This window comes from Phalangium opilio, unplaced genomic scaffold (genome assembly GCF_054372755.1).
Source record: "Phalangium opilio isolate 3A_F unplaced genomic scaffold, DU_Popi_V2 ptg000054l_1, whole genome shotgun sequence".
NCBI lineage: Eukaryota > Metazoa > Arthropoda > Arachnida > Opiliones > Phalangiidae > Phalangium > Phalangium opilio.
In genome coordinates this window covers 5,778,342-5,796,439 of record NW_028324173.1, presented here as the reverse complement: position 1 = coordinate 5,796,439, position 18,098 = coordinate 5,778,342, and the positions used below count along the sequence as shown (strand labels likewise).

Sequence of the window (18,098 nt, the reverse complement as noted above, 5' to 3'; positions counted from 1 at the left end):
TAATAATTCGAATTAAAATTAAGTGAGACAAATTAACCTTCATCTTTTTAAAACAATAACAAAAAGAAAATATGTTTGCTTTTTTCATATCTATTGGAATTTAAAAAAGGAAAAAAAAGAGAAAAAGCCAACGGCACGCAGTGTTCCTAAGTGGTCTCCCTCCCAAGTACTGACTGTGCTCGACGCTTCTTAACTTCGGTGATCGGACGAGAACCGGTGTTTTCAGCGTGATATGGCCGTTGCCGAGAGTGCTAGATAATAATTCGAATTAAAATTAAGTGAGACAAATTAACCTTCATCTTTTTAAAACAATAACAAAAAGAAAATATGTTTGCTTTTTTCATATCTATAGGAATTTAAAAAAGGAAAAAAAAGAGAAAAAGCCAACGGCACGCAGTGTTCCTAAGTGGTCTCCCTCCCAAGTACTGACTGCGCTCGACGCTGCTTAACTTCGGTGATCGGACGAGAACCGGTGTTATCAGCGTGATATGGCCGTTGCCGAGAGTGCTAGATAATAATTCGGATTTAAATTAAGTGAGACAAATTGACCTTCATCTTTTTAAAACAATAACAAAAAGAAAATATGTTTGCTTTTTTCATATCTATAGGAATTTAAAAGAGGAAAAAAAAGTGAAAAAGCCAACGGCACGCAGTGTTCCTAAGTGGTCTCCCTCCCAAGTACTGACTGCGCTCGACGCTGCTTAACTTCGGTGATCGGACGAGAACCGGTGTTTTCAGCGTGATATGGCCGTTGCCGAGAGTGCTAGATAATAATTCGAATTAAAATTAAGTGAGACAAATTAACCTTCATCTTTTTAAAACAATAACAAAAAGAAAATATGTTTGCTTTTTTCATATCTATTGGAATTTAAAAAAGGAAAAAAAAGAGAAAAAGCCAACGGCACGCAGTGTTCCTAAGTGGTCTCCCTCCCAAGTACTGACTGTGCTCGACGCTTCTTAACTTCGGTGATCGGACGAGAACCGGTGTTTTCAGCGTGATATGGCCGTTGCCGAGAGTGCTAGATAATAATTCGAATTTAAATTAAGTGAGACAAATTAACCATCATCTTTTTAAAACAATAACAAAAAGAAAATATGTTTGCTTTTTTCATATCTATTGGAATTTAAAAGAGGAAAAAAAGTGAAAAAGCCAACGGCACGCAGTGTTCCTAAGTGGTCTCCCTCCAAAGTACTGACTGCGCTCGACGCTGCTTAACTTCGGTGATCGGACGAGAACCGGTGTTTTCAGCGTGATATGGCCGTTGCCGAGAGTGCTAGATATTAATTCGAATTAAAATTAAGTGAGACAAATTAACCTTCATCTTTTTAAAACAATAACAAAAAGAAAATATGTTTGCTTTTTTCATATCTATTGGAATTTAAAAGAGGAATAAAAAGTGAAAAAGCCAACGGCACGCAGTGTTCCTAAGTGGTCTCCCTCCCAAGTACTGACTGTGCTCGACGCTTCTTAACTTCGGTGATCGGACGAGAACCGGTGTTTTCAGCGTGATATGGCCGTTGCCAAGAGTGCTAGATAATAATTCGAATTTAAATTAAGTGAGACAAATTAACCATCATCTTTTTAAAACAATAACAAAAAGAAAATATGTTTGCTTTTTTCATATCTATTGGAATTTAAAAGAGGAATAAAAAGTGAAAAAGCCAACGGCACGCAGTGTTCCTAAGTGGTCTCCCTCCCAAGTACTGACTGCGCTCGACGCTGCTTAACTTCGGTGATCGGACGAGAACCGGTGTTATCAGCGTGATATGGCCGTTGCCGAGAGTGCTATTTAATAATTCGAATTTAAATTAAGTGAGACAAATTAACCTTCATCTTTTTAAAACAATAACAAAAAGAAAATATGTTTGCTTTTTTCATATCTATAGGAATTTAAAAGAGGAAAAAAAAGTGAAAAAGCCAACGGCACGCAGTGTTCCTAAGTGGTCTCCCTCCGAAGTACTGACTGCGCTCGACGCTGCTTAACTTCGGTGATCGGACGAGAACCGGTGTTTTCAGCGTGATATGGGCGTTGTCGAGAGTGCTAGATAATAATTCGAATTTAAATTAAGTGAGACAAATTGACCTTCATCTTTTTAAAACAATAACAAAAAGAAAATATGTTTGCTTTTTTCATATCTATAGGAATTTAAAAGAGGAAAAAAAAGTGAAAAAGCCAACGGCACGCAGTGTTCCTAAGTGGTCTCCCTCCCAAGTACTGACTGCGCTCGACGCTGCTTAACTTCGGTGATCGGACGAGAACCGGTGTTATCAGCGTGATATGGCCGTTGCCGAGAGTGCTATTTAATAATTCGAATTTAAATTAAGTGAGACAAATTAACCTTCATCTTTTTAAAACAATAACAAAAAGAAAATATGTTTGCTTTTTTCATATCTATAGGAATTTAAAAGAGGAAAAAAAAGTGAAAAAGCCAACGGCACGCAGTGTTCCTAAGTGGTCTCCCTCCGAAGTACTGACTGCGCTCGACGCTGCTTAACTTCGGTGATCGGACGAGAACCGGTGTTTTCAGCGTGATATGGCCGTTGCCGAGAGTGCTAGATATTAATTCGAATTAAAATTAAGTGAGACAAATTAACCTTCATCTTTTAAAACAATAACAAAAAGAAAATATGTTTGCTTTTTTCATATCTATTGGAATTTAAAAAAGGAAAAAAAAGAGAAAAAGCCAACGGCACGCAGTGTTCCTAAGTGGTCTCCCTCCCAAGTACTGACTGTGCTCGACGCTTCTTAACTTCGGTGATCGGACGAGAACCGGTGTTTTCAGCGTGATATGGCCGTTGCCAAGAGTGCTAGATAATAATTCGAATTTAAATTAAGTGAGACAAATTAACCATCATCTTTTTAAAACAATAACAAAAAGAAAATATGTTTGCTTTTTTCATATCTATTGGAATTTAAAAGAGGAATAAAAAGTGAAAAAGCCAACGGCACGCAGTGTTCCTAAGTGGTCTCCCTCCCAAGTACTGACTGCGCTCGACGCTGCTTAACTTCGGTGATCGGACGAGAACCGGTGTTATCAGCGTGATATGGCCGTTGCCGAGAGTGCTATTTAATAATTCGAATTTAAATTAAGTGAGACAAATTAACCTTCATCTTTTTAAAACAATAACAAAAAGAAAATATGTTTGCTTTTTTCATATCTATAGGAATTTAAAAGAGGAAAAAAAAGTGAAAAAGCCAACGGCACGCAGTGTTCCTAAGTGGTCTCCCTCCGAAGTACTGACTGCGCTCGACGCTGCTTAACTTCGGTGATCGGACGAGAACCGGTGTTTTCAGCGTGATATGGGCGTTGTCGAGAGTGCTAGATAATAATTCGAATTAAAATTAAGTGAGACAAATTAACCTTCATCTTTTAAAACAATAACAAAAAGAAAATATGTTTGCTTTTTTCATATCTATTGGAATTTAAAAAAGGAAAAAAAAGAGAAAAAGCCAACGGCACGCAGTGTTCCTAAGTGGTCTCCCTCCCAAGTACTGACTGTGCTCGACGCTTCTTAACTTCGGTGATCGGACGAGAACCGGTGTTTTCAGCGTGATATGGCCGTTGCCGAGAGTGCTAGATAATAATTCGAATTTAAATTAAGTGAGACAAATTAACCATCATCTTTTTAAAACAATAACAAAAAGAAAATATGTTTGCTTTTTTCATATCTATTGGAATTTAAAAGAGGAATAAAAAGTGAAAAAGCCAACGACACGCAGTGTTCCTAAGTGGTCTCCCTCCCAAGTACTGACTGCGCTCGACGCTGCTTAACTTCGGTGATCCGACGAGAACCGGTGTTTTCAGCGTGATATGGCCGTTGCCGAGAGTGCTAGATAATAATTCGGATTTAAATTAAGTGAGACAAATTGACCTTCATCTTTTTAAAACAATAACAAAAAGAAAATATGTTTGCTTTTTTCATATCTATAGGAATTTAAAAGAGGAAAAAAAAGTGAAAAAGCCAACGGCACGCAGTGTTCCTAAGTGGTCTCCCTCCCAAGTACTGACTGCGCTCGACGCTGCTTAACTTCGGTGATCGGACGAGAACCGGTGTTTTCAGCGTGATATGGCCGTTGCCGAGAGTGCTATTTAATAATTCGAATTTAAATTAAGTGAGACAAATTAACCTTCATCTTTTTAAAACAATAACAAAAAGAAAATATCTTGGCTTTTTTCATATCTATTGGAATTTAAAAGAGGAATAAAAAGTGAAAAATTCAACGGCACGCAGTGTTCCTAAGTGGTCTCCCTCCCAAGTACTGACTGCGCTCGACGCTGCTTAACTTTGGTGATCGGACGAGAACCGGTGTTTTCAGCGTGATATGGCCGTTGCCGAGAGTGCTAGATAATAATTCGAATTAAAATTAAGTGAGACAAATTAACCTTCATCTTTTTAAAACAATAACAAAATGAAAATATGTTTGCTTTTTTCATATCTATTGGAATTTAAAAGAGGAAAAAAAAGTGAAAAAGCCAACGGCACGCAGTGTTCCTAAGTGTTCTCCCTCCCAAGTACTGACTGTGCTCGACGCTTCTTAACTTCGGTGATCGGACGAGAACCGGTGTTTTCAGCGTGATATGGCCGTTGCCGAGAGTGCTAGATAATAATTCGAATTAAAATTAAGTGAGACAAATTAACCTTCATCTTTTTAAAACAATAACAAAATGAAAATATGTTTGCTTTTTTCATATCTATTGGAATTTAAAAAAGGAAAAAAAAGAGAAAAAGCCAACGGCACGCAGTGTTCCTAAGTGGTCTCCCTCCCAAGTACTGACTGCGCTCGACGCTTCTTAACTTCGGTGATCGGACGAGAACCGGTGTTTTCAGCGTGATATGGCCGTTGCCGAGAGTGCTAGATAATAATTCGAATTTAAATTAAGTGAGACAAATTAACCATCATCTTTTTAAAACAATAACAAAAAGAAAATATGTTTGCTTTTTTCATATCTATTGGAATTTAAAAGAGGAAAAAAAAGTGAAAAAGCCAACGGCACGCAGTGTTCCTAAGTGTTCTCCCTCCCAAGTACTGACTGTGCTCGACGCTTCTTAACTTCGGTGATCGGACGAGAACCGGTGTTTTCAGCGTGATATGGCCGTTGCCGAGAGTGCTAGATAATAATTCGAATTTAAATTAAGTGAGACAAATTAACCTTCATCTTTTTAAAACAATAACAAAAAGAAAATATGTTTGCTTTTTTCATATCTATAGGAATTTAAAAGAGGAAAAAAAAGTGAAAAAGCCAACGGCACGCAGTGTTCCTAAGTGGTCTCCCTCCGAAGTACTGACTGCGCTCGACGCTGCTTAACTTCGGTGATCGGACGAGAACCGGTGTTTTCAGCGTGATATGGGCGTTGTCGAGAGTGCTAGATAATAATTCGAATTAAAATTAAGTGAGACAAATTAACCTTCATCTTTTAAAACAATAACAAAAAGAAAATATGTTTGCTTTTTTCATATCTATTGGAATTTAAAAAAGGAAAAAAAAGAGAAAAAGCCAACGGCACGCAGTGTTCCTAAGTGGTCTCCCTCCCAAGTACTGACTGTGCTCGACGCTTCTTAACTTCGGTGATCGGACGAGAACCGGTGTTTTCAGCGTGATATGGCCGTTGCCGAGAGTGCTAGATAATAATTCGAATTTAAATTAAGTGAGACAAATTAACCATCATCTTTTTAAAACAATAACAAAAAGAAAATATGTTTGCTTTTTTCATATCTATTGGAATTTAAAAGAGGAATAAAAAGTGAAAAAGCCAACGGCACGCAGTGTTCCTAAGTGGTCTCCCTCCCAAGTACTGACTGCGCTCGACGCTGCTTAACTTTGGTGATCGGACGAGAACCGGTGTTTTCAGCGTGATATGGCCGTTGCCGAGAGTGCTAGATAATAATTCGAATTAAAATTAAGTGAGACAAATTAACCTTCATCTTTTTAAAACAATAACAAAATGAAAATATGTTTGCTTTTTTCATATCTATTGGAATTTAAAAAAGGAAAAAAAAGAGAAAAAGCCAACGGCACGCAGTGTTCCTAAGTGGTCTCCCTCCCAAGTACTGACTGCGCTCGACGCTTCTTAACTTCGGTGATCGGACGAGAACCGGTGTTTTCAGCGTGATATGGCCGTTGCCGAGAGTGCTAGATAATAATTCGAATTTAAATTAAGTGAGACAAATTAACCATCATCTTTTTAAAACAATAACAAAAAGAAAATATGTTTGCTTTTTTCATATCTATTGGAATTTAAAAGAGGAAAAAAAAGTGAAAAAGCCAACGGCACGCAGTGTTCCTAAGTGTTCTCCCTCTCAAGTACTGACTGTGCTCGACGCTTCTTAACTTCGGTGATCGGACGAGAACCGGTGTTTTCAGCGTGATATGGCCGTTGCCGAGAGTGCTAGATAATAATTCGAATTAAAATTAAGTGAGACAAATTAACCTTCATCTTTTTAAAACAATAACAAAATGAAAATATGTTTGCTTTTTTCATATCTATTGGAATTTAAAAAAGGAAAAAAAAGAGAAAAAGCCAACGGCACGCAGTGTTCCTAAGTGGTCTCCCTCCCAAGTACTGACTGCGCTCGACGCTTCTTAACTTCGGTGATCGGACGAGAACCGGTGTTTTCAGCGTGATATGGCCGTTGCCGAGAGTGCTAGATAATAATTCGAATTTAAATTAAGTGAGACAAATTAACCATCATCTTTTTAAAACAATAACAAAAAGAAAATATGTTTGCTTTTTTCATATCTATTGGAATTTAAAAGAGGAAAAAAAAGTGAAAAAGCCAACGGCACGCAGTGTTCCTAAGTGTTCTCCCTCCCAAGTACTGACTGTGCTCGACGCTTCTTAACTTCGGTGATCGGACGAGAACCGGTGTTTTCAGCGTGATATGGCCGTTGCCGAGAGTGCTAGATAATAATTCGAATTTAAATTAAGTGAGACAAATTAACCATCATCTTTTTAAAACAATAACAAAAAGAAAATATGTTTGCTTTTTTCATATCTATTGGAATTTAAAAGAGGAAAAAAAGTGAAAAAGCCAACGGCACGCAGTGTTCCTAAGTGGTCTCCCTCCCAAGTACTGACTGCGCTCGACGCTTCTTAACTTCGGTGATCGGACGAGAACCGGTGTTTTCAGCGTGATATGGCCGTTGCCGAGAGTGCTAGATAATAATTCGAATTTAAATTAAGTGAGACAAATTAACCATCATCTTTTTAAAACAATAACAAAAAGAAAATATGTTTGCTTTTTTCATATCTATAGGAATTTAAAAGAGGAAAAAAAAGTGAAAAAGCCAACGGCACGCAGTGTTCCTAAGTGTTCTCCCTCCCAAGTACTGACTGCGCTCAACGCTGCTTAACTTCGGTGATCGGACGAGAACCGGTGTTTTCAGCGTGATATGGCCGTTGCCGAGAGTGCTATTTAATAATTCGAATTTAAATTAAGTGAGACAAATTAACCTTCATCTTTTTAAAACAATAACAAAAAGAAAATATGTTGGCTTTTTTCATATCTATTGGATTTTAAAAGAGGAAAAAAAAGTGAAAAAGCGAACGACACGCAGTGTTCCTAAGTAGTCTCCCTCCCAAGTACTTACTGCGCTCGACGCTGCTTAACTTCGGTGATCCGACGAGAACCGGTGTTTTCAGCGTGATATGGCCGTTGCCGAGAGTGCTAGATAATAATTCGGATTTAAATTAAGTGAGACAAATTGACCTTCATCTTTTTAAAACAATAACAAAAAGAAAATATGTTTGCTTTTTTCATATCTATTGGAATTTAAAAAAGGAAAAAAAAGAGAAAAAGCCAACGGCACGCAGTGTTCCTAAGTGGTCTCCCTCCCAAGTACTGACTGTGCTCGACGCTTCTTAACTCCGGTGATCGGACGAGAACCGGTGTTTTCAGCGTGATATGGCCGTTGCCGAGAGTGCTAGATAATAATTCGAATTTAAATTAAGTGAGACAAATTAACCATCATCTTTTTAAAACAATAACAAAAAGAAAATATGTTTGCTTTTTTCATATCTATTGGAATTTAAAAGAGGAAAAAAAGTGAAAAAGCCAACGGCACGCAGTGTTCCTAAGTGGTCTCCCTCCCAAGTACTGACTGCGCTCGACGCTGCTTAACTTCGGTGATCGGACGAGAACCGGTGTTTTCAGCGTGATATGGCCGTTGCCGAGAGTGCTAGATAATAATTCGAATTTAAATTAAGTGAGACAAATTGACCTTCATCTTTTTAAAACAATAACAAAAAGAAAATATGTTTGCTTTTTTCATATCTATAGGAATTTAAAAGAGGAAAAAAAGTGAAAAAGCCAACGGCACGCACTGTTCCTAAGTGGTCTCCCTCCCAAGTACTGACTGCACTCGACGCTGCTTAACTTCGGTGATCGGACGAGAACCGGTGTTTTCAGCGTGATATGGCCGTTGCCGAGAGTGCTATTTAATAATTCGAATTTAAATTAAGTGAGACAAATTAACCTTCATCTTTTTAAAACAATAACAAAAAGAAAATATGTTGGCTTTTTTCATATCTATTGGAATTTAAAAGAGGAATAAAAAGTGAAAAAGCCAACGGCACGCAGTGTTCCTAAGTGTTCTCCCTCCCAAGTACTGACTGTGCTCGACGCTTCTTAACTTCGGTGATCGGACGAGAACCGGTGTTTTCAGCGTGATATGGCCGTTGCCGAGAGTGCTAGATAATAATTCGAATTTAAATTAAGTGAGACAAATTAACCATCATCTTTTTAAAACAATAACAAAAAGAAAATATGTTTGCTTTTTTCATATCTATTGGAATTTAAAAGAGGAAAAAAAGTGAAAAAGCCAACGGCACGCAGTGTTCCTAAGTGGTCTCCCTCCCAAGTACTGACTGCGCTCGACGCTTCTTAACTTCGGTGATCGGACGAGAACCGGTGTTTTCAGCGTGATATGGCCGTTGCCGAGAGTGCTAGATAATAATTCGAATTTAAATTAAGTGAGACAAATTAACCATCATCTTTTTAAAACAATAACAAAAAGAAAATATGTTTGCTTTTTTCATATCTATTGGAATTTAAAAGAGGAAAAAAAAGTGAAAAAGCCAACGGCACGCAGTGTTCCTAAGTGTTCTCCCTCCAAAGTACTGACTGCGCTCAACGCTGCTTAACTTCGGTGATCGGACGAGAACCGGTGTTTTCAGCGTGATATGGCCGTTGCCGAGAGTGCTATTTAATAATTCGAATTTAAATTAAGTGAGACAAATTAACCTTCATCTTTTTAAAACAATAACAAAAAGAAAATATGTTGGCTTTTTTCATATCTATTGGATTTTAAAAGAGGAAAAAAAAGTGAAAAAGCGAACGACACGCAGTGTTCCTAAGTAGTCTCCCTCCCAAGTACTTACTGCGCTCGACGCTGCTTAACTTCGGTGATCCGACGAGAACCGGTGTTTTCAGCGTGATATGGCCGTTGCCGAGAGTGCTAGATAATAATTCGGATTTAAATTAAGTGAGACAAATTGACCTTCATCTTTTTAAAACAATAACAAAAAGAAAATATGTTTGCTTTTTTCATATCTATTGGAATTTAAAAAAGGAAAAAAAAGAGAAAAAGCCAACGGCACGCAGTGTTCCTAAGTGGTCTCCCTCCCAAGTACTGACTGTGCTCGACGCTTCTTAACTCCGGTGATCGGACGAGAACCGGTGTTTTCAGCGTGATATGGCCGTTGCCGAGAGTGCTAGATAATAATTCGAATTTAAATTAAGTGAGACAAATTAACCATCATCTTTTTAAAACAATAACAAAAAGAAAATATGTTTGCTTTTTTCATATCTATTGGAATTTAAAAGAGGAAAAAAAGTGAAAAAGCCAACGGCACGCAGTGTTCCTAAGTGGTCTCCCTCCCAAGTACTGACTGCGCTCGACGCTGCTTAACTTCGGTGATCCGACGAGAACCGGTGTTTTCAGCGTGATATGGCCGTTGCCGAGAGTGCTAGATAATAATTCGAATTTAAATTAAGTGAGACAAATTGACCTTCATCTTTTTAAAACAATAACAAAAAGAAAATATGTTTGCTTTTTTCATATCTATAGGAATTTAAAAAAGGAAAAAAAAGTGAAAAAGCCAACGGCACGCAGTGTTCCTAAGTGGTCTCCCTCCCAAGTACTGACTGCGCTCGACGCTGCTTAACTTCGGTGATCGGACGAGAACCGGTGTTTTCAGCGTGATATGGCCGTTGCCGAGAGTGCTATTTAATAATTCGAATTTAAATTAAGTGAGACAAATTAACCTTCATCTTTTTAAAACAATAACAAAAAGAAAATATGTTGGCTTTTTTCATATCTATTGGAATTTAAAAGAGGAATAAAAAGTGAAAAAGCCAACGGCACGCAGTGTTCCTAAGTGGTCTCCCTCCCAGGTACTGACTGCGCTCGACGCTGCTTAACTTTGGTGATCGGACGAGAACCGGTGTTTTCAGCGTGATATGGCCGTTGCCGAGAGCGCTAGATAATAATTCGAATTAAAATTAAGTGAGACAAATTAACCTTCATCTTTTTAAAACAATAACAAAATGAAAATATGTTTGCTTTTTTCATATCTATTGGAATTTAAAAAAGGAAAAAAAAGAGAAAAAGCCAACGGCACGCAGTGTTCCTAAGTGGTCTCCCTCCCAAGTACTGACTGTGCTCGACGCTTCTTAACTTCGGTGATCGGACGAGAACCGGTGTTTTCAGCGTGATATGACCGTTGCCGAGAGTGCTAGATAATAATTCGAATTTAAATTAAGTGAGACAAATTAACCATCATCTTTTTAAAACAATAAAAAAAAGAAAATATGTTTGCTTTTTTCATATCTATTGGAATTTAAAAGAGGAAAAAAAGTGAAAAAGCCAACGGCAGGCAGTGTTCCTAAGTGGTCTCCCTCCCAAGTACTGACTGCGCTCGACGCTTCTTAACTTCGGTGATCGGACGAGAACCGGTGTTTTCAGCGTGATATGGCCGTTGCCGAGAGTGCTAGATAATAATTCGAATTTAAATTAAGTGAGACAAATTAACCATCATCTTTTAAAAACAATAACAAAAAGAAAATATGTTTGCTTTTTTCATATCTATTGGAATTTAAAAGAGGAAAAAAAAGTGAAAAAGCCAACGGCACGCAGTGTTCCTAAGTGTTCTCCCTCCCAAGTACTGACTGCGCTCAACGCTGCTTAACTTCGGTGATCGGACGAGAACCGGTGTTTTCAGCGTGATATGGCCGTTGCCGAGAGTGCTATTTAATAATTCGAATTTAAATTAAGTGAGACAAATTAACCTTCATCTTTTTAAAACAATAACAAAAAGAAAATATGTTGGCTTTTTTCATATCTATTGGAATTTAAAAGAGGAAAAAAAAGTGAAAAAGCGAACGACACGCAGTGTTCCTAAGTGGTCTCCCTCCCAAGTACTTACTGCGCTCGACGCTGCTTAACTTCGGTGATCCGACGAGAACCGGTGTTTTCAGCGTGATATGGCCGTTGCCGAGAGTGCTAGATAATAATTCGAATTTAAATTAAGTGAGACAAATTAACCATCATCTTTTTAAAACAATAACAAAAAGAAAATATGTTTGCTTTTTTCATATCTATTGGAATTTAAAAGAGGAAAAAAAGTGAAAAAGCCAACGGCACGCAGTGTTCCTAAGTGGTCTCCCTCCCAAGTACTGACTGCGCTCGACGCTGCTTAACTTCGGTGATCGGACGAGAACCGGTGTTTTCAGCGTGATATGGCCGTTGCCGAGAGTGCTAGATAATAATTCGAATTTAAATTAAGTGAGACAAATTGACCTTCATCTTTTTAAAACAATAACAAAAAGAAAATATGTTTGCTTTTTTCATATCTATAGGAATTTAAAAGAGGAAAAAAAAGTGAAAAAGCCAACGGCACGCAGTGTTCCTAAGTGGTCTCCCTCCCAAGTACTGACTGCGCTCGACGCTGCTTAACTTCGGTGATCGGACGAGAACCGGTGTTTTCAGCGTGATATGGCCGTTGCCGAGAGTGCTAGATAATAATTCGAATTTAAATTAAGTGAGACAAATTGACCTTCATCTTTTTAAAACAATAACAAAAAGAAAATATGTTGGCTTTTTTCATATCTATTGGAATTTAAAAGAGGAATAAAAAGTGAAAAAGCCAACGGCACGCAGTGTTCCTAAGTGGTCTCCCTCCCAAGTACTGACTGCGCTCGACGCTGCTTAACTTTGGTGATCCGACGAGAACCGGTGTTTTCAGCGTGATATGGCCGTTGCCGAGAGTGCTAGATAATAATTCGAATTTAAATTAAGTGAGACAAATTGACCTTCATCTTTTTAATACAATAACAAAAAGAAAATATGTTTGCTTTTTTCATATCTATAGGAATTTAAAAGAGGAAAAAAATAGTGAAAAAGCCAACGGCACGCAGTGTTCCTAAGTGGTCTCCCTCCCAAGTACTGACTGTGCTCGACGCTGCTTAACTTCGGTGATCGGACGAGAACCGGTGTTTTCAGCGTGATATGACCGTTGCCGAGAGTGCTAGATAATAATTCGAATTTAAATTAAGTGAGACAAATTAACCATCATCTTTTTAAAACAATAAAAAAAAGAAAATATGTTTGCTTTTTTCATATCTATTGGAATTTAAAAGAGGAAAAAAAGTGAAAAAGCCAACGGCAGGCAGTGTTCCTAAGTGGTCTCCCTCCCAAGTACTGACTGCGCTCGACGCTTCTTAACTTCGGTGATCGGACGAGAACCGGTGTTTTCAGCGTGATATGGCCGTTGCCGAGAGTGCTAGATAATAATTCGAATTTAAATTAAGTGAGACAAATTAACCATCATCTTTTTAAAACAATAACAAAAAGAAAATATGTTTGCTTTTTTCATATCTATTGGAATTTAAAAGAGGAAAAAAAAGTGAAAAAGCCAACGGCACGCAGTGTTCCTAAGTGTTCTCCCTCCCAAGTACTGACTGCGCTCAACGCTGCTTAACTTCGGTGATCGGACGAGAACCGGTGTTTTCAGCGTGATATGGCCGTTGCCGAGAGTGCTATTTAATAATTCGAATTTAAATTAAGTGAGACAAATTAACCTTCATCTTTTTAAAACAATAACAAAAAGAAAATATGTTGGCTTTTTTCATATCTATTGGAATTTAAAAGAGGAAAAAAAAGTGAAAAAGCGAACGACACGCAGTGTTCCTAAGTGGTCTCCCTCCCAAGTACTTACTGCGCTCGACGCTGCTTAACTTCGGTGATCCGACGAGAACCGGTGTTTTCAGCGTGATATGGCCGTTGCCGAGAGTGCTAGATAATAATTCGAATTTAAATTAAGTGAGACAAATTAACCATCATCTTTTTAAAACAATAACAAAAAGAAAATATGTTTGCTTTTTTCATATCTATTGGAATTTAAAAGAGGAAAAAAAGTGAAAAAGCCAACGGCACGCAGTGCTCCTAAGTGGTCTCCCTCCCAAGTACTGACTGCGCTCGACGCTGCTTAACTTCGGTGATCGGACGAGAACCGGTGTTTTCAGCGTGATATGGCCGTTGCCGAGAGTGCTAGATAATAATTCGAATTTAAATTAAGTGAGACAAATTGACCTTCATCTTTTTAAAACAATAACAAAAAGAAAATATGTTTGCTTTTTTCATATCTATAGGAATTTAAAAGAGGAAAAAAAAGTGAAAAAGCCAACGGCACGCAGTGTTCCTAAGTGGTCTCCCTCCCAAGTACTGACTGCGCTCGACGCTGCTTAACTTCGGTGATCGGACGAGAACCGGTGTTTTCAGCGTGATATGGCCGTTGCCGAGAGTGCTAGATAATAATTCGAATTTAAATTAAGTGAGACAAATTGACCTTCATCTTTTTAAAACAATAACAAAAAGAAAATATGTTGGCTTTTTTCATATCTATTGGAATTTAAAAGAGGAATAAAAAGTGAAAAAGCCAACGGCACGCAGTGTTCCTAAGTGGTCTCCCTCCCAAGTACTGACTGCGCTCGACGCTGCTTAACTTTGGTGATCCGACGAGAACCGGTGTTTTCAGCGTGATATGGCCGTTGCCGAGAGTGCTAGATAATAATTCGAATTTAAATTAAGTGAGACAAATTGACCTTCATCTTTTTAATACAATAACAAAAAGAAAATATGTTTGCTTTTTTCATATCTATAGGAATTTAAAAGAGGAAAAAAATAGTGAAAAAGCCAACGGCACGCAGTGTTCCTAAGTGGTCTCCCTCCCAAGTACTGACTGCGCTCGACGCTGCTTAACTTCGGTGATCGGACGAGAACCGGTGTTTTCAGCGTGATATGGCTGTTGCCGAGAGTGCTATTTAATAATTCGAATTTAATTAACCTTCATCTTTATAAATCAATAAGAAAAAGAAGATTTGTTTGCTTTTTTCATATCTCATGGAATTTAAAAGAGGAAATAAAAGTGAAAAAGCCAACGGCACGCAAAGTTTACAAGTACTGACTGCGCTCGACGCTGCTTCACTTCGGTGATCGGACGAGAACCGGTGTTTTCAGCGTGATATGGCCGTTGCCGAGAGTGCTATTTACTAATTCGAATTTAATTTAAGTGAGACAAATTAACCTTCATCTTTTTAAAACAATAACAAAAAGAAAATATGTTAGCTTTTTTCATATCTATTGGAATTTAAAAGAGGAAAAAAAGTGAAAAAGCCAACGGCACGCAGTGTTCCTAAGTGGTCTCCCTCCCAAGTACTTACTGCGCTCGACGCTGCTTAACTTCGGTGATCCGACGAGAACCGGGGTTTTCAGCGTGATATGGCCGTTGCCGAGAGTGCAAGATAATAATTCGAATTTAAATTAAGTGAGACAAATTGACCTTCATCTTTTTAAAACAATAACAAAAAGAAAATATGTTTGCTTTTTTCATATCTATAGGAATTTAAAAGAGGAAAAAAAAGTGAAAAAGCCAACGGCACGCAGTGTTCCTAAGTGGTCTCCCTCCCAAGTACTGACTGCGCTCGACGCTGCTGAACTTCGGTGATCGGACGAGAACCGGTGTTTTCAGCGTGATATGGCCGTTGCCGAGAGTGCTAGATAATAATTCGAATTAAAATTAAGTGAGACATATTAACCTTCATCTTTTTAAAACAATAACAAAAAGAAAATATGTTTGCTTTTTTCATATCTATTGGAATTTAAAAAAGGAAAAAAAAGAGAAAAAGCCAACGGCACGCAGTGTTCCTAAGTGGTCTCCCTCCCAAGTACTGACTGCGCTCGACGCTTCTTAACTTCGGTGATCGGACGAGAACCGGTGTTTTCAGCGTGATATGGCCGTTGCCGAGAGTGCTAGATAATAATTCGAATTTAAATTAAGTGAGACAAATTAACCATCATCTTTTTAAAACAATAACAAAAAGAAAATATGTTTGCTTTTTTCATATCTATTGGAATTTAAAAGAGGAAAAAAAAGAGAAAAAGCCAACGGCACGCAGTGTTCCTAAGTGGTCTCCCTCCCAAGTACTGACTGTGCTCGACGCTTCTTAACTTCGGTGATCGGACGAGAACCGGTGTTTTCAGCGTGATATGGCCGTTGCCGAGAGTGCTAGATAATAATTCGAATTTAAATTAAGTGAGACAAATTAACCATCATCTTTTTAAAACAATAACAAAAAGAAAATATGTTTGCTTTTTTCATATCTATTGGAATTTAAAAGAGGAAAAAAAGTGAAAAAGCCAACGGCACGCAGTGTTCCTAAGTGGTCTCCCTCCCAAGTACTGACTGCGCTCGACGCTGCTTAACTTCGGTGATCGGACGAGAACCGGTGTTTTCAGCGTGATATGGCCGTTGCCGAGAGTGCTAGATAATAATTCGAATTTAAATTAAGTGAGACAAATTGACCTTCATCTTTTTAATACAATAACAAAAAGAAAATATGTTAGCTTTTTTCATATCTATAGGAATTTAAAAGAGGAAAAAAATAGTGAAAAAGCCAACGGCACGCAGTGTTCCTAAGTGGTCTCCCTCCCAAGTACTGACTGCACTCGACGCTGCTTAACTTCGGTGATCGGACGAGAACCGGTGTTTTCAGCGTGATATGGCCGTTGCCGAGAGTGCTAGATAATAATTCGAATTTAAATTAAGTGAGACAAATTAACCATCATCTTTTTAAAACAATAACAAAAAGAAAATATGTTTGCTTTTTTCATATCTATTGGAATTTAAAAGAGGAAAAAAAAGTGAAAAAGCCAACGGCACGCAGTGTTCCTAAGTGGTCTCCCTCCCAAGTACTGACTGCGATCGACGCTTCTTAACTTCGGTGATCGGACGAGAACCGGTGTTTTCAGCGTGATATGGCCGTTGCCGAGAGTGCTAGATAATAATTCGAATTTAAATTAAGTGAGACAAATTAACCTTCATCTTTTTAAAACAATAACAAAAAGAAAATATGTTGGCTTTTTTCATATCTATTGGAATTTAAAAGAGGAAAAAAAAGTGAAAAAGCGAACGACACGCAGTGTTCCTAAGTGGTCTCCCTCCCAAGTACTTACTGCGCTCGACGCTGCTTAACTTCGGTGATCCGACGAGAACCGGTGTTTTCAGCGTGATATGGCCGTTGCCGAGAGTGCTAGATAATAATTCGAATTTAAATTAAGTGAGACAAATTAACCATCATCTTTTTAAAACAATAACAAAAAGAAAATATGTTTGCTTTTTTCATATCTATTGGAATTTAAAAGAGGAAAAAAAGTGAAAAAGCCAACGGCACGCAGTGTTCCTAAGTGGTCTCCCTCCCAAGTACTGACTGCGCTCGACGCTGCTTAACTTCGGTGATCGGACGAGAACCGGTGTTTTCAGCGTGATATGGCCGTTGCCGAGAGTGCTAGATAATAATTCGAATTTAAATTAAGTGAGACAAATTGACCTTCATCTTTTTAAAACAATAACAAAAAGAAAATATGTTTGCTTTTTTCATATCTATAGGAATTTAAAAGAGGAAAAAAAAGTGAAAAAGCCAACGGCACGCAGTGTTCCTAAGTGGTCTCCCTCCCAAGTACTGACTGCGCTCGACGCTGCTTAACTTCGGTGATCGGACGAGAACCGGTGTTTTCAGCGTGATATGGCCGTTGCCGAGAGCGCTATTTAATATTTCGAATTTAAATTAAGTGAGACAAATTAACCTTCATCTTTTTAAAACAATAACAAAAAGAAAATATGTTGGCTTTTTTCATATCTATTGGAATTTAAAAGAGGAATAAAAAGTGAAAAAGCCAACGGCACGCAGTGTTCCTAAGTGGTCTCCCTCCCAAGTACTGACTGCGCTCGACGCTGCTTAACTTTGGTGATCCGACGAGAACCGGTGTTTTCAGCGTGATATGGCCGTTGCCGAGAGTGCTAGATAATAATTCGAATTTAAATTAAGTGAGACAAATTGACCTTCATCTTTTTAATACAATAACAAAAAGAAAATATGTTTGCTTTTTTCATATCTATAGGAATTTAAAAGAGGAAAAAAATAGTGAAAAAGCCAACGGCACGCAGTGTTCCTAAGTGGTCTCCCTCCCAAGTACTGACTGCGCTCGACGCTGCTTAACTTCGGTGATCGGACGAGAACCGGTGTTTTCAGCGTGATATGGCTGTTGCCGAGAGTGCTATTTAATAATTCGAATTTAATTAACCTTCATCTTTATAAATCAATAAGAAAAAGAAGATTTGTTTGCTTTTTTCATATCTCATGGAATTTAAAAGAGGAAATAAAAGTGAAAAAGCCAACGGCACGCAAAGTTTACAAGTACTGACTGCGCTCGACGCTGCTTCACTTCGGTGATCGGACGAGAACCGGTGTTTTCAGCGTGATATGGCCGTTGCCGAGAGTGCTATTTACTAATTCGAATTTAATTTAAGTGAGACAAATTAACCTTCATCTTTTTAAAACAATAACAAAAAGAAAATATGTTAGCTTTTTTCATATCTATTGGAATTTAAAAGAGGAAAAAAAGTGAAAAAGCCAACGGCACGCAGTGTTCCTAAGTGGTCTCCCTCCCAAGTACTTACTGCGCTCGACGCTGCTTAACTTCGGTGATCCGACGAGAACCGGGGTTTTCAGCGTGATATGGCCGTTGCCGAGAGTGCA

The 18,098-nt window shown here is 38.3% G+C and overlaps 34 non-coding genes and 37 pseudogenes across 34 annotated transcripts; all 71 read right to left on the bottom strand.

Moving 5' to 3' along the window:
* Positions 1–125: 125 nt before the first annotated feature.
* Positions 126–244, bottom strand: LOC149671493 (5S ribosomal RNA; annotated as a pseudogene).
* A 137-nt stretch (positions 245–381) lies between these two features.
* On the bottom strand, positions 382–500 carry LOC149671492 (5S ribosomal RNA). Its single transcript, XR_016367495.1, has one exon. It is a non-coding gene; the product is annotated as a 5S ribosomal RNA (ribosomal RNA).
* Positions 501–637: 137 nt separating this feature from the next.
* LOC149671491 (5S ribosomal RNA) lies at positions 638–756 on the bottom strand. Its single transcript, XR_016367342.1, has one exon. It is a non-coding gene; the product is annotated as a 5S ribosomal RNA (ribosomal RNA).
* Positions 757–893: 137 nt separating this feature from the next.
* On the bottom strand, positions 894–1,012 carry LOC149671490 (5S ribosomal RNA; annotated as a pseudogene).
* A 136-nt stretch (positions 1,013–1,148) lies between these two features.
* LOC149671489 (5S ribosomal RNA) lies at positions 1,149–1,267 on the bottom strand. Its single transcript, XR_016367450.1, has one exon. It is a non-coding gene; the product is annotated as a 5S ribosomal RNA (ribosomal RNA).
* Positions 1,268–1,404: 137 nt separating this feature from the next.
* On the bottom strand, positions 1,405–1,523 carry LOC149671488 (5S ribosomal RNA; annotated as a pseudogene).
* A 137-nt stretch (positions 1,524–1,660) lies between these two features.
* On the bottom strand, positions 1,661–1,779 carry LOC149671487 (5S ribosomal RNA). The gene has a single exon (XR_016367494.1). It is a non-coding gene; the product is annotated as a 5S ribosomal RNA (ribosomal RNA).
* Positions 1,780–1,916: 137 nt separating this feature from the next.
* LOC149671486 (5S ribosomal RNA) lies at positions 1,917–2,035 on the bottom strand (annotated as a pseudogene).
* Positions 2,036–2,172: 137 nt separating this feature from the next.
* LOC149671485 (5S ribosomal RNA) lies at positions 2,173–2,291 on the bottom strand. Its single transcript, XR_016367493.1, has one exon. It is a non-coding gene; the product is annotated as a 5S ribosomal RNA (ribosomal RNA).
* A 137-nt stretch (positions 2,292–2,428) lies between these two features.
* Positions 2,429–2,547, bottom strand: LOC149671484 (5S ribosomal RNA). The gene has a single exon (XR_016367456.1). It is a non-coding gene; the product is annotated as a 5S ribosomal RNA (ribosomal RNA).
* A 136-nt stretch (positions 2,548–2,683) lies between these two features.
* Positions 2,684–2,802, bottom strand: LOC149671483 (5S ribosomal RNA; annotated as a pseudogene).
* Positions 2,803–2,939: 137 nt separating this feature from the next.
* Positions 2,940–3,058, bottom strand: LOC149671482 (5S ribosomal RNA). The gene has a single exon (XR_016367492.1). It is a non-coding gene; the product is annotated as a 5S ribosomal RNA (ribosomal RNA).
* Positions 3,059–3,195: 137 nt separating this feature from the next.
* LOC149671481 (5S ribosomal RNA) lies at positions 3,196–3,314 on the bottom strand (annotated as a pseudogene).
* A 136-nt stretch (positions 3,315–3,450) lies between these two features.
* Positions 3,451–3,569, bottom strand: LOC149671480 (5S ribosomal RNA; annotated as a pseudogene).
* A 137-nt stretch (positions 3,570–3,706) lies between these two features.
* Positions 3,707–3,825, bottom strand: LOC149671479 (5S ribosomal RNA; annotated as a pseudogene).
* Positions 3,826–3,962: 137 nt separating this feature from the next.
* Positions 3,963–4,081, bottom strand: LOC149671478 (5S ribosomal RNA). Its single transcript, XR_016367341.1, has one exon. It is a non-coding gene; the product is annotated as a 5S ribosomal RNA (ribosomal RNA).
* Positions 4,082–4,218: 137 nt separating this feature from the next.
* LOC149671477 (5S ribosomal RNA) lies at positions 4,219–4,337 on the bottom strand (annotated as a pseudogene).
* A 137-nt stretch (positions 4,338–4,474) lies between these two features.
* LOC149671476 (5S ribosomal RNA) lies at positions 4,475–4,593 on the bottom strand (annotated as a pseudogene).
* Positions 4,594–4,730: 137 nt separating this feature from the next.
* LOC149671475 (5S ribosomal RNA) lies at positions 4,731–4,849 on the bottom strand. Its single transcript, XR_016367803.1, has one exon. It is a non-coding gene; the product is annotated as a 5S ribosomal RNA (ribosomal RNA).
* A 137-nt stretch (positions 4,850–4,986) lies between these two features.
* LOC149671474 (5S ribosomal RNA) lies at positions 4,987–5,105 on the bottom strand (annotated as a pseudogene).
* A 137-nt stretch (positions 5,106–5,242) lies between these two features.
* Positions 5,243–5,361, bottom strand: LOC149671473 (5S ribosomal RNA; annotated as a pseudogene).
* Positions 5,362–5,497: 136 nt separating this feature from the next.
* On the bottom strand, positions 5,498–5,616 carry LOC149671472 (5S ribosomal RNA; annotated as a pseudogene).
* A 137-nt stretch (positions 5,617–5,753) lies between these two features.
* On the bottom strand, positions 5,754–5,872 carry LOC149671471 (5S ribosomal RNA). The gene has a single exon (XR_016367716.1). It is a non-coding gene; the product is annotated as a 5S ribosomal RNA (ribosomal RNA).
* A 137-nt stretch (positions 5,873–6,009) lies between these two features.
* Positions 6,010–6,128, bottom strand: LOC149671470 (5S ribosomal RNA). The gene has a single exon (XR_016367801.1). It is a non-coding gene; the product is annotated as a 5S ribosomal RNA (ribosomal RNA).
* Positions 6,129–6,265: 137 nt separating this feature from the next.
* LOC149671469 (5S ribosomal RNA) lies at positions 6,266–6,384 on the bottom strand (annotated as a pseudogene).
* A 137-nt stretch (positions 6,385–6,521) lies between these two features.
* LOC149671468 (5S ribosomal RNA) lies at positions 6,522–6,640 on the bottom strand. Its single transcript, XR_016367800.1, has one exon. It is a non-coding gene; the product is annotated as a 5S ribosomal RNA (ribosomal RNA).
* A 137-nt stretch (positions 6,641–6,777) lies between these two features.
* On the bottom strand, positions 6,778–6,896 carry LOC149671467 (5S ribosomal RNA; annotated as a pseudogene).
* A 136-nt stretch (positions 6,897–7,032) lies between these two features.
* Positions 7,033–7,151, bottom strand: LOC149671466 (5S ribosomal RNA). The gene has a single exon (XR_016367799.1). It is a non-coding gene; the product is annotated as a 5S ribosomal RNA (ribosomal RNA).
* Positions 7,152–7,288: 137 nt separating this feature from the next.
* LOC149671465 (5S ribosomal RNA) lies at positions 7,289–7,407 on the bottom strand. Its single transcript, XR_016367276.1, has one exon. It is a non-coding gene; the product is annotated as a 5S ribosomal RNA (ribosomal RNA).
* Positions 7,408–7,544: 137 nt separating this feature from the next.
* Positions 7,545–7,663, bottom strand: LOC149671464 (5S ribosomal RNA; annotated as a pseudogene).
* Positions 7,664–7,800: 137 nt separating this feature from the next.
* Positions 7,801–7,919, bottom strand: LOC149671463 (5S ribosomal RNA; annotated as a pseudogene).
* Positions 7,920–8,055: 136 nt separating this feature from the next.
* Positions 8,056–8,174, bottom strand: LOC149671462 (5S ribosomal RNA). The gene has a single exon (XR_016367340.1). It is a non-coding gene; the product is annotated as a 5S ribosomal RNA (ribosomal RNA).
* Positions 8,175–8,310: 136 nt separating this feature from the next.
* On the bottom strand, positions 8,311–8,429 carry LOC149671461 (5S ribosomal RNA; annotated as a pseudogene).
* Positions 8,430–8,566: 137 nt separating this feature from the next.
* On the bottom strand, positions 8,567–8,685 carry LOC149671460 (5S ribosomal RNA; annotated as a pseudogene).
* A 136-nt stretch (positions 8,686–8,821) lies between these two features.
* LOC149671459 (5S ribosomal RNA) lies at positions 8,822–8,940 on the bottom strand. Its single transcript, XR_016367798.1, has one exon. It is a non-coding gene; the product is annotated as a 5S ribosomal RNA (ribosomal RNA).
* Positions 8,941–9,077: 137 nt separating this feature from the next.
* On the bottom strand, positions 9,078–9,196 carry LOC149671458 (5S ribosomal RNA; annotated as a pseudogene).
* A 137-nt stretch (positions 9,197–9,333) lies between these two features.
* On the bottom strand, positions 9,334–9,452 carry LOC149671457 (5S ribosomal RNA; annotated as a pseudogene).
* A 137-nt stretch (positions 9,453–9,589) lies between these two features.
* LOC149671456 (5S ribosomal RNA) lies at positions 9,590–9,708 on the bottom strand (annotated as a pseudogene).
* Positions 9,709–9,844: 136 nt separating this feature from the next.
* Positions 9,845–9,963, bottom strand: LOC149671455 (5S ribosomal RNA). Its single transcript, XR_016367658.1, has one exon. It is a non-coding gene; the product is annotated as a 5S ribosomal RNA (ribosomal RNA).
* A 137-nt stretch (positions 9,964–10,100) lies between these two features.
* LOC149671454 (5S ribosomal RNA) lies at positions 10,101–10,219 on the bottom strand. Its single transcript, XR_016367339.1, has one exon. It is a non-coding gene; the product is annotated as a 5S ribosomal RNA (ribosomal RNA).
* A 137-nt stretch (positions 10,220–10,356) lies between these two features.
* LOC149671453 (5S ribosomal RNA) lies at positions 10,357–10,475 on the bottom strand. The gene has a single exon (XR_016367748.1). It is a non-coding gene; the product is annotated as a 5S ribosomal RNA (ribosomal RNA).
* A 137-nt stretch (positions 10,476–10,612) lies between these two features.
* Positions 10,613–10,731, bottom strand: LOC149671452 (5S ribosomal RNA; annotated as a pseudogene).
* A 136-nt stretch (positions 10,732–10,867) lies between these two features.
* On the bottom strand, positions 10,868–10,986 carry LOC149671451 (5S ribosomal RNA; annotated as a pseudogene).
* A 137-nt stretch (positions 10,987–11,123) lies between these two features.
* Positions 11,124–11,242, bottom strand: LOC149671450 (5S ribosomal RNA). The gene has a single exon (XR_016367274.1). It is a non-coding gene; the product is annotated as a 5S ribosomal RNA (ribosomal RNA).
* Positions 11,243–11,379: 137 nt separating this feature from the next.
* LOC149671449 (5S ribosomal RNA) lies at positions 11,380–11,498 on the bottom strand (annotated as a pseudogene).
* Positions 11,499–11,634: 136 nt separating this feature from the next.
* Positions 11,635–11,753, bottom strand: LOC149671448 (5S ribosomal RNA). Its single transcript, XR_016367336.1, has one exon. It is a non-coding gene; the product is annotated as a 5S ribosomal RNA (ribosomal RNA).
* A 137-nt stretch (positions 11,754–11,890) lies between these two features.
* Positions 11,891–12,009, bottom strand: LOC149671447 (5S ribosomal RNA). Its single transcript, XR_016367335.1, has one exon. It is a non-coding gene; the product is annotated as a 5S ribosomal RNA (ribosomal RNA).
* Positions 12,010–12,146: 137 nt separating this feature from the next.
* Positions 12,147–12,265, bottom strand: LOC149671446 (5S ribosomal RNA; annotated as a pseudogene).
* Positions 12,266–12,403: 138 nt separating this feature from the next.
* LOC149671445 (5S ribosomal RNA) lies at positions 12,404–12,522 on the bottom strand. The gene has a single exon (XR_016367263.1). It is a non-coding gene; the product is annotated as a 5S ribosomal RNA (ribosomal RNA).
* Positions 12,523–12,658: 136 nt separating this feature from the next.
* LOC149671444 (5S ribosomal RNA) lies at positions 12,659–12,777 on the bottom strand (annotated as a pseudogene).
* Positions 12,778–12,914: 137 nt separating this feature from the next.
* Positions 12,915–13,033, bottom strand: LOC149671443 (5S ribosomal RNA). Its single transcript, XR_016367273.1, has one exon. It is a non-coding gene; the product is annotated as a 5S ribosomal RNA (ribosomal RNA).
* A 137-nt stretch (positions 13,034–13,170) lies between these two features.
* LOC149671442 (5S ribosomal RNA) lies at positions 13,171–13,289 on the bottom strand (annotated as a pseudogene).
* A 136-nt stretch (positions 13,290–13,425) lies between these two features.
* On the bottom strand, positions 13,426–13,544 carry LOC149671441 (5S ribosomal RNA). Its single transcript, XR_016367486.1, has one exon. It is a non-coding gene; the product is annotated as a 5S ribosomal RNA (ribosomal RNA).
* Positions 13,545–13,681: 137 nt separating this feature from the next.
* Positions 13,682–13,800, bottom strand: LOC149671440 (5S ribosomal RNA). Its single transcript, XR_016367333.1, has one exon. It is a non-coding gene; the product is annotated as a 5S ribosomal RNA (ribosomal RNA).
* A 137-nt stretch (positions 13,801–13,937) lies between these two features.
* On the bottom strand, positions 13,938–14,056 carry LOC149671439 (5S ribosomal RNA; annotated as a pseudogene).
* A 138-nt stretch (positions 14,057–14,194) lies between these two features.
* On the bottom strand, positions 14,195–14,313 carry LOC149671438 (5S ribosomal RNA). The gene has a single exon (XR_016367218.1). It is a non-coding gene; the product is annotated as a 5S ribosomal RNA (ribosomal RNA).
* A 122-nt stretch (positions 14,314–14,435) lies between these two features.
* Positions 14,436–14,538, bottom strand: LOC149671437 (5S ribosomal RNA; annotated as a pseudogene).
* A 136-nt stretch (positions 14,539–14,674) lies between these two features.
* On the bottom strand, positions 14,675–14,793 carry LOC149671436 (5S ribosomal RNA; annotated as a pseudogene).
* A 137-nt stretch (positions 14,794–14,930) lies between these two features.
* On the bottom strand, positions 14,931–15,049 carry LOC149671435 (5S ribosomal RNA). Its single transcript, XR_016367241.1, has one exon. It is a non-coding gene; the product is annotated as a 5S ribosomal RNA (ribosomal RNA).
* Positions 15,050–15,186: 137 nt separating this feature from the next.
* Positions 15,187–15,305, bottom strand: LOC149671434 (5S ribosomal RNA). The gene has a single exon (XR_016367797.1). It is a non-coding gene; the product is annotated as a 5S ribosomal RNA (ribosomal RNA).
* Positions 15,306–15,442: 137 nt separating this feature from the next.
* LOC149671433 (5S ribosomal RNA) lies at positions 15,443–15,561 on the bottom strand (annotated as a pseudogene).
* Positions 15,562–15,697: 136 nt separating this feature from the next.
* Positions 15,698–15,816, bottom strand: LOC149671432 (5S ribosomal RNA). Its single transcript, XR_016367332.1, has one exon. It is a non-coding gene; the product is annotated as a 5S ribosomal RNA (ribosomal RNA).
* Positions 15,817–15,954: 138 nt separating this feature from the next.
* LOC149671431 (5S ribosomal RNA) lies at positions 15,955–16,073 on the bottom strand. The gene has a single exon (XR_016367616.1). It is a non-coding gene; the product is annotated as a 5S ribosomal RNA (ribosomal RNA).
* A 137-nt stretch (positions 16,074–16,210) lies between these two features.
* LOC149671430 (5S ribosomal RNA) lies at positions 16,211–16,329 on the bottom strand (annotated as a pseudogene).
* Positions 16,330–16,466: 137 nt separating this feature from the next.
* LOC149671429 (5S ribosomal RNA) lies at positions 16,467–16,585 on the bottom strand (annotated as a pseudogene).
* A 136-nt stretch (positions 16,586–16,721) lies between these two features.
* Positions 16,722–16,840, bottom strand: LOC149671428 (5S ribosomal RNA). Its single transcript, XR_016367331.1, has one exon. It is a non-coding gene; the product is annotated as a 5S ribosomal RNA (ribosomal RNA).
* Positions 16,841–16,977: 137 nt separating this feature from the next.
* LOC149671427 (5S ribosomal RNA) lies at positions 16,978–17,096 on the bottom strand. The gene has a single exon (XR_016367330.1). It is a non-coding gene; the product is annotated as a 5S ribosomal RNA (ribosomal RNA).
* A 137-nt stretch (positions 17,097–17,233) lies between these two features.
* Positions 17,234–17,352, bottom strand: LOC149671426 (5S ribosomal RNA; annotated as a pseudogene).
* A 138-nt stretch (positions 17,353–17,490) lies between these two features.
* On the bottom strand, positions 17,491–17,609 carry LOC149671425 (5S ribosomal RNA). The gene has a single exon (XR_016367216.1). It is a non-coding gene; the product is annotated as a 5S ribosomal RNA (ribosomal RNA).
* A 122-nt stretch (positions 17,610–17,731) lies between these two features.
* Positions 17,732–17,834, bottom strand: LOC149671424 (5S ribosomal RNA; annotated as a pseudogene).
* A 136-nt stretch (positions 17,835–17,970) lies between these two features.
* LOC149671423 (5S ribosomal RNA) lies at positions 17,971–18,089 on the bottom strand (annotated as a pseudogene).
* Between the last annotated feature and the right edge of the window lie 9 nt (positions 18,090–18,098).